Raw genomic sequence first — 13,831 nt, 5'->3', positions numbered from 1 at the left:
AAACTATGGGAGAGTAGCTTAAAATGGTAAATAGATACTAGTAACTGATTCTTGAGATGGATTTTACATAATGATAGCCTCTTGGACTGGGTTTTGGTGAACAGAATATCCGCATATTCTAATGCTAAATATAACAAAATAAGTGCAATATGTATAGAAAAAAAATTTGTTAAGAAGCGGAAACTACCAGGGAAGGAGTATACGGTAAAGATAAGACATGAGTTTTTTCGGAGTTCCTGTGAAATGAACGACAAAAAATGGGCAGCAAATTAACCATAAATGGCTAGGATTTGCCATTCATTTCGCATGAACTCCGATAAAAGAATTTCATTCCTTAATGAACAAGTTAGCGGATTACATAGTATGAACTACAACCATTTTGTTAAATTTTACATTTTTAAACTTTCCACTTGTTCGACGGTTTCATACCGTTATAGGTATTGCGCCAGGTGTAGGCTACATATTTCTGAGCTCCTAAGTTTTGATTGTTTTCAAGTGTTTCTGCTTTATATAGAATGTTGAAATTTGGCAGATGTGAGCAGAAAATAGCTAGGATTGGGTTTTTCTGTTTAATACTTGGATTCATTGTGTGCTTTTTGAGAAGTTTGAATTTTAAAAGCAAAAGTGGTAAATATTGTGACATTTTATACATGTGCATTTTACCTACAGCAATGACGAGTGAACACATATCAATGCGGATTAAATATGAAAGATCAACTTTATACAATATTGGAAAATCAGTGACTGCCCAGCGTAGTCGACCTAATCCTATTGTCATGGAACAAACCAAGCAATTACGCATTCGAAAATACAAAAGAGGAAAGAGAGGTGGTCAAAATCATGTGAGAAGGACATGGGATAATAATCAAGGAGTGAATGAAAATAATTTGCAAACTTTACCACAAGAAATTCCCGCTGTGATTCAAACAAGACGCTTCTCAAGTAGGAACAATAATACACATAATATTAATAATATTACAAAGATAAAATGTGAATCTCTCAACATAACAAAAGGTCAGAACACCCTTAAAGTATGTTCTATAAACCCAAGATCTGTGAAAAACAAAACAATACCACTTTGTGATTTTATCCTTTCAAACGATTTCGACGTTATTGCCATCACAGAGACATGGCTTGATAGTACCGTGGAAAAAACATGCAGTAGTGAGTTTGTCCCTGACGGGTATCGCATGAAGCAAGTCCCTCGTCCCGGGAAAATGCGCGGAGGTGGAGTCGCTATTATTTATAAGGCCAATATAGAATTTAAAATGCTGACATCTTCCGGTGACGGACACTTCTCAACGTTTGAGCACATTGATTGTAATATTGCTACAAATAAGAACTCCTTGCGTCTTTCAGTCGTATACAGACCACCACCATCACAAAAGAACGGTTTCAGTACTAATGACTTCCTTCAGCATGAATGGCCTCTGTTTCTTTCAAAATACGCAACCATTGACAAGCCAATAGTTATTGTTGGTGACTTAAACTTCCATCTGGACATACCTACGGATCGTGACGCTTCCAAATTCAACAGCTGTCTAGAAACATTTGGTATGGAACAACATGTTCGAGGACCAACACATGTTGCAGGACATACTTTGGATGTGCTTATCACAAGAGACACTGAAAATATTGTATCAAATATAGAAGTTACTGACCCAGGACTATCTGATTCTGATGGGAAGATATCACGTGACCATTTCGCTGTGATATTTCATATTCGAGCAGAAAAACCTGCTCCAAAAAGGAAAACTGTGACCTTTCGAAAGTTGAGATCCATCGACATTGGATCATTCAGAAACGAAATAAAATCTTTGGAGATTCTCGACACAAATACGTTAATTTCTGATGTTGACCAGCACGTGGAATCATTAAATAATAGTTTGATATCACTCGTTGACCAGCACGCCCCTTGGCTTACAAAAACAATAGTGCTTAGACCGACATGTCCATGGTATAATGAAGAACTACACGAAGCCAAACATTTGAAACGAAAACTTGAACGCAAATGGAGAAAAACAAATCTGACAGTAGATCATGCGATATACAGAAATCATTGTGCTTCTTTGAATAAATTGCTGAAACAAACACGTGTTAATTTCTATTCTGAAAAGATAGAGTCCTGTGGAAGCGATCAGAAAACTTTATTCAAAGTGACAAAGAATCTTCTTGGTAGAGACGAGGAGGCCGTCCTGCCAACATCTTCCTCTTCCAAAGAACTAGCACAAAATTTCAGCGACTTCTTCATCGATAAATATGATGGAATACGAAATAAAATTAGGTCAGAAACAGAATTACAAACCGGTACGGTTACCAACGAGGAAATTCCGAACTTGTTGAATTTACTCCAGTCTCACAGGATGATGTGAAAAACGTTATTTCAAAATCTGCAAGTAAATCATGTGAGCTAGATCCAATTCCGACATGGCTTTTGAAAGAATGCTTAGAAGAACTGCTACCATCTCTCACTAAAATAATTAATTATTCTTTGGAGAAAGCATATGTACCGAAATCCTTCAAAAATTCGTTGATCAGACCACTCATTAAAAAGTCAGATCTAGATGCAAATGTTCTGAAGAACTATAGACCTGTCTCTAATTTACCGTACGTGTCTAAAATACTTGAAAAGGTAGTCGATGCTCGTTTGGAAAGCCACTTGTCTTTGAACAATCTCCACGAAGAATACCAGTCTGCATACAGAAAATTTCACTCCACTGAGACTGCATTCAAAATGGTTCAAAATGACATTCTCAACTCCCTTGACCAAAATGATGTAACAATGTTAGTGATGCTTGACCTATCAGCTGCTTTTGATACCATCGACCACAAGACACTATTGCACCGCCTCCACGACCACTTTGGTATCGCAGGGAAACCACTCGAATGGATAACTTCATATCTGAGCGACCGCTACCAAACTGTGACCATAGATAGTGAATTGTTTTGTTCCACAGGGGTCCGTTCTCGGACCAAAATTTTTCACAATGTACACTAAACCTGTTGGTACAATATGCAAGAAACATGGACTAAATCACCATTTTTACGCCGACGATGGGCAGCTTTATTTATCTTTCAAACCAACAAATCCGGTTTCTCAGAAGGATGCTTTACGCTGTGTTGAAAACTGTCTCGTCGAGATTGTATCGTGGATGAACAGCAACATGTTGAAAATCAATGCCGATAAAACTGAAGTCATTCTATTTACCTCTCAAAGAAACGAAAAACACATTGAATCGGTTTCTGTGAAAATTGGAGAAGAGAACATTAAACGATCTAAATGTGTAAGGAATCTTGGTGCTTTTCTAGACTCCAAAATGAGCATGGAAAAACATATTAACTCAGTTTGTAGATCAGGATACGGACAGTTACGTCAAATAGGCCATATCAGGAAATATTTAAATACAGATGCCACAAAATCGCTAGTAAATTCACTCGTCACTTCACGCCTTGGTTATTGCAATTCGCTCTTGTATGGTGTTCCGAAGTCTTTGTTGAATAGACTTCAAAATCTTCAGAACACTGCAGCTCGAATCATAACGAGAATATAGCGTTATGATCACATTACACCGGTCTTAAAAGAACTGCATTGGATACCAGTTACTCACAGAGTGGACTTTAAGATTCTAGTTCACACATACAAAGCATTGCATGACCAATCACCGATCTATGTTAAAGACTTGCTAGAACTCTATCAGCCAGCAAGAAATTTGAGATCCAAGAACAACTCAAAACAACTGGTTGTTCCAAAAAGCAAAACTGTGAGGTACGGTGATCGTAGTTTTTCATCAGCTGCACCGAAGTTATGGAATACTCTTCCAGCTACCATTAGAGACGCTAAAAGTTTGGATGCTTTCAAAAATCATTAAAAACACACTTTTTCTTCAAGGTCTATTGAAACTAACTTTGCACTGGAAAACAAGCTGTTGTATGACTGTGCAATAGAAGTTATTTACTGTTGTTTATTGTTCTTTAAAATATCTAGTATAATTAATATGTAGAGTCAAACCTGATTCTAGCTAACTACCTTTTAATGTTGAACTATTTTTAAATATATTTTTTGTGTTGTATTGTGTGTCCATATCATTCTGTGATATGTAGTTTGTACAGCGCTTTTGAACGTTTATTTTATAGATGAAAAGAGCGCTATAAAAGTCTGGTAAATAATAATAATAATAATAAGAAGAAAACTAATTATTGAAAATATCGGGTAGGGTTTCAATAGAAAGGACGGCTTAAACAGATAAAAGATTTTATGTTCATGCTTTTACAATAGGGTTCTTGTCAAAACACGTTATTAAACATTTCAAAATTGTATAGGATTTCTTTTTTTCAAAAAAAAAAAAAAAAAAATGGTACCACAATATTCAAATAGTAAAAGATCAAATGCATGTTAATGTCGTACGTTAGAAAAATCGCACGTCGATCTTTAACATTACCGTTCATTTGTCAAATTATTCAATTAGTTTTAACTTGAATACATTCTCTCGCAATTCTGCGGTGGCACAGAGGTGACATAGATGTTTTTTTATATTAATACGTGCGCACGTAATAACTAATACGTGCGCACGTACTAGTATAAAAACCATCACCGCACATATCAGTACGTGCGCACGTACTAGTATAAAAAACATCTTCGCCCGTATAAAGTAATACGTGCGCACGTAATAAGTTATACGTTCGCAGATGTTTTTAATACCAATACGTACGCAGATGTTTTTTAAACTAATACGTGCGCACGTATTAACTATTACGTGCGCACGCAATAAGTTATACGTTTGCAGATGTTTTTTCTACTTTATGTGCGGTGATGTTTTTTATACCAATACGTTCGGTGATTTTTTTAAACTAATACGTGCGCACGTATTAGCTATTACGTGCGCACGCAATAAGTTATACGTTTGCAGATGTTTTTTCTACTTTATGTGCGGTATTAGTTATTACGTGCGCACGTATTAGTATAAAAAACACCTATGTCACCTCTGTGCCACCGTACAATTCAGATGTATGAAGAGAATAAACGCTTAATAAATAGAACGAGAGTGTATATAAAAGTGCGTAAAAGTGAAACTTCCTTTGAAGACTGAAATTAAAAGGATTGTTTATTAGTTTGAATCTGAGTGAAATTTATAGAATGATGGAAGTGAGACAGTTTCTCGTGCATTTCACCTGTACTTGGATATCTGTTATAATTCTCACAGAATTGTTAAGTAAGTTAAAGTTTCTTTTTTTTCAGAAAAAAATTGTATTCAGTTTACATATATTTTTTATATTTTATTATATTTGTATATTATAGTCATTATTTTGGTAATAACGCTTAATTACTCGAAGATGAAAACAACTGTACTTTAATACAAAGGTTCTTGTATATTTAATGTTGCAGATTGAAATTTTACATATCCGAAGTTTCAATTTCATCAATTGTCAAAATTTAAAATATAAATTTATCCAAACATAGACTGGCATCAGTCGTTAGAGTCCTTAAAAAAAACAAATATCTCTACCTTAAAATCCTCTTTAATGGCACTTTCTCCAAAAATTTAAAATATATCTTGTCTCTGACTCTAACAACTGGAAATATGTGATCTGAATCTGGCAGAATAATCAAACTCATTGCAAATTTGTTCATGATGTAACATAACCCTTGATTGGCTCCAGAATAGAATAGAATAGAATAGAATATCTTTTATTTCCAGTTTTCGGGCCCTCTCGGGCATGACAATTATAATATATACACAAAGTTCCAAAATAGGTATCGCTATCCAGTGCCATGGATCAGAGAATCCTTAATGGCCTTCACAGTCTGTATAACAACGTGCTTGTCAATGGGCACTTTTTATTACCAGATGAATAGGAGATGTTAATCAACTTTAATATTAAAAACTTTTATAATTGTATAGTCTTTAAAATGTAAATAAAATAGATAGGAGTAATCTTCAGCATGATAAAGAGTTAAATTATCTAAAACAAGAAATTATTAAAAGTTTATTGTTATGTAAAAAAATCATGCTTTAGAAACAGTTACAGTACCAATACCAATTTTGGTGCTCCAAATAAACTTTGAATATTGAAAATACACGCTTAACTTGTGGTACATCAATCTATAAATATGCAAAATTATAGAAAAATCTGTCCGCTAGAAATAATTGTGAAAAACATCTTTAATAGAAGAAAGTTAATGATGAAATCACACAGTGAAAACAATCACTGGTGGTCAGTATATTTAGTAACTTTCATGAAATACTTTAATCATAATTCTGCACTGTCTATATACTTTCAAGTGAGGCCTCCATGGCCGAGTGGTTAAGGTCGCTGACTTCTAATCACTTGCCTTTAACTTGGTTTGAAACCTCACATAAGGTGATTGAATTTTTTATGCACGTAAATAGTCCCGGCGGCTTATGGAATGTTGGTGGTTATACTCTGGTGACTGCCCATGCCTGAAACAATGCCTGGAAGTGCACCTAGGGTTTTCATCTACCATTAAATGCCACCACATGACCTACAATGTGACAGTATGACTCTTACCTACCCACCTTCCAAAAATCAAAAAATACTAAACATGGACTAAATCACCATTTTTACATTTCAAAAATACCTAATTCAAACAATAATGAATTATTGACTACTTCATCTGTCAATTTCAAAACTTGATACAGTGTTTCTTTGATTTATACTAATGAAGTCTGTGTGAGACATTGAAAGAAGGAAGATGTTTAATTATTTACAAATATATAGTTTATTAGCTAATCATGAAATTAAAACGAAATTTAACATGTTCTGTCTATATTGGTTCTGGTAACATTTCATATTACTTGTGTTTTCATCAAATACATCTCAGGGTATCTAAACACATCTCCATGTTTTAACTGACCACAGAAATGGTTATGCCTTAATATTTATTTGAGTTTTTAAATTGCACAGAACATCCACAGACACTTGGGGTTCGGACCCCCACCCACCCCCACTCTCATCCGCCCTTGGTTAAGTTTAGCCAATAGTTTTTAGCATTTTACCATGTATTGAGCTTAGATGACGATCATAAAACGCATTTTGTAACATTTCAGCGTGTTTTAAAAAAATGCATGTTTTACCATCAATGCTCTCAATACTACAAGATATGAAACATCGCACAGACACTATGGAAACAATAGCCAATTAAACTTTTAAATAAACCCCTACCAATGAATAAGTGGTATCATTCGAAGTGTGTGTTACCATTTTGTCAAATGACACCGGTCCTGACAAATATCATTTGTATTCTGACGAGAAATCAATAAATACTATAAATCAATTAATCTAAATTTTATGGAACACTTCCTTGTGAATTGATCCCTGCTTTGTACAGCGCATATCGTTACCGGGTATCAAAATTAATACCGTTACAACTACATTATACCGGATTATCGCTTCATCAAGTGTTACACGAGGTTTGTTTACATAGCGGAAAAACTGGTTTGTTTGCACCTTGGACAGGTATTTCTATCGGAGCACTCCAGAGTAAGTAAAAACGTATTTTTAAAAGTTGTCAATTATGTTAAGTGCTAGCCAAGGTTTATTTTACTCGGCTGCAATAAATGGCCACAATATTATTTTAACTGGACAAGGTGGGACGGGGAAATCATACGTCCTGTCTAAGTTTGCAGAAGATATAGCCAAGAAAGAAAAGGTAATTTCCATTACATGTAGTACAGGCATTGCTGCAGCACAAAGTCATAACTGAGAAACCCCCATTTTAATTTGAAACCAAGGGAGATAATTTGATATAATCTACCCTGGTAGTCTAAGTCCAACTTATGACAATCATGAAATTTCAAATGAGTCCTATAAATACTTACTGAGATAAATTCATTTTTTAACCAGGGGAGGTAATCATACAGAGTACATGCCTTTACAACAATATATTAGAAAAGTAAGTAAAATAGAAATTTCTTATCATGGAAGACATAACTAACGTTTCAAATCAATCTCATTAGAAGCTGCTAGGTATATTCATTTACATACAAAAATAAAGGGGGGTAATTTATCATAAATTCAGTCAGTATGTATCTTTACTGATTGTCCAAGTCCATCTGATATCATAAATGAAATTTCAGATCAGTATTTTCATTAGTTACGGAGAAATATACAATTTAATTTGAAATAAGGGAAGGTAATTTGACATAAAATCAGTCCATAGTTATCTACCCTGATTGTCTGAGTCCAACTAATGACAATAATAATATTTCAAATGAGTCCTTTAAGAACTTACTGATATAAATCCATTTTGATTAAAATCAGAAGAGGTAATCATATACAAAATAACTCTAGAACCTATGATTTGATTTGACATATTCATCATGGACTCCAAAAATTATTGTTGTTAGAGATATTTTGCAAGTTTATATCAAATCAAGCCATTAATGAAGTCTCTATAGGGATAGAAAGGCCAAAATGGCAAATTTTGCACCTTTAAGGGGCCATAACTCTGGAACCCATTGTGGGATCTGGGCAGTTTTCGAAAAGAATCGAGATATTATGCCAATACAAGTTGTGTGCATGTTTGATTAAAGTTGATCTCAAAATGTGGTCTCTATCATGTTCACAAGCAAACAATAGCAAATTTTGGCCCATTAAGGGACCATAACTCTGAAACCCATGATGTGAGCTGACCAATTTTTAAAAGGGACCTAGATATTATGCCAAATACAAATTGTGTGCAAGTTTATTAAAGTTTATTGCAAACCGTGGTCTCTATCGTGTTAATAGCCAAAAATTGCAAATTCTGGCACTTTAAGAGGCCATAACTCTTGAACCCATGATGGGATCTGGCCAGTTTTCGAAGGAATCTAGCTATTAAGCCGATACAGATTTTGTACAAGTTTGATTAAAGTTGATTTCAAAATGTTGTCTCGATCGAGTTCTCAAGCAAAAAACAGCTTAGCAAATTCTGGCCCTTTAAGGGGGCATAACTCTGGAACCCATGATAGGATTTGGCCCGTTTTCGAAAGGAACCGAGATACTATATCCATACAAGTTGAGTGCAAGTTTGATAAAAATCAAATACAAAATGTGGTCTCCATCGTGTTCACAAAGAAATTGTGGACGGACGACGGACGGACGACAATCACAAAAGCACTATGTGACAGGTGAGCTAAAAGTGGGATCAGTTTCAGTTATGTTTCTTTCACAATATACACCATCCTCAGGAGGTGTCATAAAAAATAGTGGCTTAATATGCTTTGATGACGCAAAGTGGATTTCATACTGATCAGGGTGTTCGGCAAGGTTCATGCTTGGGCCGCAATGTTCAGTGCTTACATATCTCTTTATGGAAGATGATACTACAATATACATGCCACTTATATTAAACAATAAAAACACTTAAAAATTAACCGAATTACTTAAAACTTACAACTGCACAATGTACACATGCATATGCAATTCAATCCCTTCAAATGTTTTAAGTTGTAAAATATACCCTGGCACTACCGTCTAAAATCATATATAATTCTGCTGCCAAACTAACATGTTAACGCCTTTGAAAATGGTTAAACGGTACGACAGGACAGGTATCTCCATATATACATAAACCTCAAGGCCTGTGTGCAATCCACGTTTTATATTCATGCAACAAAAAAGTACAGCTTAATTGCACAAATATGAAGCAATATATATTTTATAACTAGGAGAACGATTAAGATTTTTAACACATTATAAAGTACTTACCAAGATATGCAGTTACGTGCTTTCCACATTTTCTGCCCGTTTATCGTCGTCAAAAATTGGACTATCGGCGACAGTAAGTAGTGATAATCTGGTTTGACATAGTCGTAAGCGTATTAATTTTGGTACCCGGTTTATGACATGCGCTAAACAAAGCGGGGGTCCAGCGCAAGCAAGTGTTCCCATTGTTCGTCCTATGTTTCATATCTTGTAGTATTGAGAGCATTTTTTTAAAACACGCTGAAATGTTACAAAATGCGTTTTATGATCGTCGTCTAAGCTCAATACATGGTAAAATGCTAAAACTATTGGCTAAACTCAACCAAGGGCGGAAGAGAGTGGGGGTGGTTGGGGGTCCGAACCCCAAGTGTCTGTGAGAACATCTGGCTACACAGATTGTGCCACTGTTACTAATTAGAAAAAGAGAGAGTTTATTTATTCAATTCCAATAGGCTAAAAGCCCATGAGGACATAAACAGGCACAGTTTATAACGAACAGTGAAATGTGCATGCATACATAAATATTTGTGTATATGTGTCTTCATTTTAACATTTGGAGAAGGTTACACACTAATAATAGATTAACGTAACATATATATTTATACATAGTTTCTACTAATTATGAACTGAAAAAATATTCCAGTCTTATGGATTAAGATATATTCCGGTCTTGAATTGATCCTTAACGAAACGAAACAAAAGGGACGACAGACTGGATAATCGCAAGTCTGTTTCAAGAAATAACTACTATAAAATATAAATACGTATTTAAATAAAACAGTATTTGTTTTGGCTGGAATATTTTTACTGGAAAGTAGAATATTGTTTTCATTATTTAACAAATCTATAAATTTGTACATATTTGGTCTTCTACAGAATTTTGATTGGATATATTGTTTCTTCAGATCATTATACAATGTATATTCAAAAACAAAATGAAATTCATCCTCTAATACATTGCAAATATGACATATTCGTTCATTTACTGGAATACTTAAAAGAAATTGATAGTATAAAAATAAAATTGTGCTTTTATAAATTGAATTCAATCGTAAGTAGTATATTGTGCAACTATAAACTATAAGTACTTTAAAAAAGGTCATCATTCATTCAATAAATTGTCCGAAAATTCTTTTACATCGGAATATTTTAATTATTTCGAGCAATAGCGAAAATCATACATCGTCTGTGCTACGAGCAGTTTGCTTTAGGAGATGCTCTCAATTTTGTATCGCTCTACTGCGAAGTTTTTAAAAATAAATTATAATTGTTGCAGTGCTAATTATGTTAAAAACGTTCTATCCATTTACCTTTTTCACAGCATTACATTCAGTTTGTAAGACCACAGACACTTGGAGATCAGGCCCAACTCCCCTTATCAATATTTTTATTGCATCGATAGTAGATTGTATGCTTGTTGAATTTGTAACAAAACATATTTAATGATCGAAACATATACTCAGATTGATTTAAAAGACTTTTAAATATAGCTGTTTTTTGGGCCCGGGGGCCCGGGGGTTTCCCAATTTTTGGGAACCCTCTATTTTCCCTCCATCGCCCACACTGAAATGAATAAAAGTGATAATTACGTCGGGGTTTGGGACAAAGGCGGAGGTATTTTTTTAAAATTTTGTAACAAAGCATATTTAGTTTTCGGGGACTTTTTCTCGTTTGTTTAAAAAAGGGGGGGGGGGGGGTTTTTAAAAATTTTATAGGTTATTTTTGGAAGGGATGGGGGGCACCCAATCCAAGGGGTTTTTGTGTGTAAGCCCAAACAACTACCAGTGTTTTTTTTTTCTCGGGGTTTTTTCTTTTTTTTTTAAAAAGTAAAATGTGCAGAACGACATAAAAAAAACGGGAACCGAGAGATGGTACAAACCCTTTTGGGGGAAAAACCTTTCTTTTAAAGCAGATCTTTTTAAAATTACGTTTTTAGCGAGCTCAAAAATTTCGGCCTGTGGGAGAATCGAGCTTTAGGGTTTAACGCGTATATTTTTCCACTTGTGGAGGTTTTTAAAAATTTTCGGGGAAGTAAAAAGGCCGCCCCTAGCGGACAGGTAGACAAGATTTTCTCCCCGCAGTTTTTTACGAAAAAATTATTTTTTTGCTGAAAATTATTTATCACTCAAAACCCCGGAAATTTGCAAAGTAGGATATTCGCTGAAAACGGGTTTTTGATGACACAAAAATTTTAAATTAAATTTGTTTTAAGGGGAAAAAATTTTCGCAAATTTTTCACTTTCTTTTGGTAGAAAATAGTTTTTTTTGTAATTTTTTTAAAGTTAAAACCTGATTTTTTTGAGCTCTTTTTGGGAGGTTTTGTTTTTTTTTTTTTTTGTTATGGAAAACCAAAAATTGGGAAAAAAGGGAAAAATTTTTTTAATTTTTTTTTCCCGACAGATAATTGTCAGGTTTAAAAACCAGCCGTTTTCCCCCGTCAAATATCTGTTAGCTCCCCAAATTACCCTTTTTAAATTAAAATTTTAAAAAAAATAGTGGACAAAAAAACCCCAAAATTTAAAACCACACGAATGAACAATAATTCCAAAAAGAAAAAAGAAAAAAGTTTTCCCTTTCCCTTTCCTTTTTTGTATTTCTGAATTTTTTTTGTGCATAATTTTCACCAAAGGGAATGCATGTAATTTAAAAAATTAAAATTCCGTAAAATAAAAAAAACTTATTTTCCATTGGGGTAGGGCTTTTTTGTCTTTCTTTTTTTTCCTTTTTTTAAAATTTTAATTATTTTAAAAACGAAGCAAAAAGGGGGGGGGTTTAGTTTTAAAAAAGAGAGCTTTGGGGTTCTCTCTTCTTTATTCCGACGATCCAAAACTTTTGAACATTTTTTATTTTTTTTTTAACAGAAACCCCAGAACCAGAGCGCGTTTTATTTTGATTTTAAAAATTTGCAGTCATGTCGAAAATTTTTTTGTGTTTTTGTTTTTAAATTTTTAAAACAAATGCAGATGTAGCGAAAAAACGAAATTTAAATCGTTTTAAATTTTTATTTAAATTTTAAGTTTTTTTTTCTTAAACACATGTTATTATTTTTATCATACTTTTCCCTTTTAAAAAGGGTCGAATTATTTTTTTCTTTTTTAATTCGGTTTTATTTGAAATTTTCTATGGTTTTTTAAATTTTAAAATTAACTCCCCTACAAAAACACCTCAAGCTCACAAAAACATTGCATTTTTTAAAGTATGGCTTTTTTTTCCCAATTTTAATTAGGGTTTAACCCTATTTTTGGACAGCTTTTTTTATTATGTTTTTAACATAAATTTAAAACCCTTTATGGGATTTTTAACCATTCATCTTTTGAACGCAAATGAAAAACCCATTTTTAAAGGTTTTTTTGCTTTTTTAATATGCTTTTTTTAAGTAAACAAAAAAAGCTGATTCATAAACAGTTGACGAAAAAAATATTTTTCTTTTATTTAAATGTTTTCAAAATCCACCTTTCGTTTTTAAAAGTTCTCTTTTAGGACCTTTACAGGCCTTGTAGATTTTAAAATTTTTAAAATTTTATGATTTTAACATATTGCAAGGTCATGCTTGTGCAACGTCTGCCTAAGGAGTTATGGTACTTTCAGATTAACAAAATATAATCATTTGCACAATAATGCGAGGAAAAGTAGAGTACATAAAATAACTTTGTCTTGAATGACTCGTTTATACCCTCTAGTAATTGTTTTTCTACAGTAAGGGCAGTTTTTAAATAAATTTAATAAAATTTGTTTAAAATACTTTAAAATGGGTTATTTACTTGAAAATTCATACTGAATTTTTTTCCCCTTTCCTGTTTTTTTAGTTTACGAAATCCATTACCCCAAACCCGTGTTTTGGCCGGAAATTTAAAATTTTTAATCTTTTGGGCGTTCAGTTCCGCGGGGATTCTTTAAATGGGGGGGAACCCGGAAAGGGGTGATTTAATAAAAAGTATCTAAACGACCAATGATTTTTTTAAAAGAGCAAACCCAACTGTTTGTGATATTTGTTTAAATTTTTTAAGCCCGTTGTAAAAGGGTTTTTTTATTTTACCCCCCGATACCCCCCCCAAGTATTTCCCTTGTTTTGTGGGGGGTTTTTTTTCCCGCCTGCTATGTTTTCCCTTGCCCCCCTATGGGTAAT

Source organism: Mercenaria mercenaria, chromosome 18, assembly GCF_021730395.1.
Source record: "Mercenaria mercenaria strain notata chromosome 18, MADL_Memer_1, whole genome shotgun sequence".
NCBI classification, from domain to species: Eukaryota; Metazoa; Mollusca; class Bivalvia; order Venerida; family Veneridae; genus Mercenaria; species Mercenaria mercenaria.
This window is presented reverse-complemented; position numbering follows the sequence as displayed.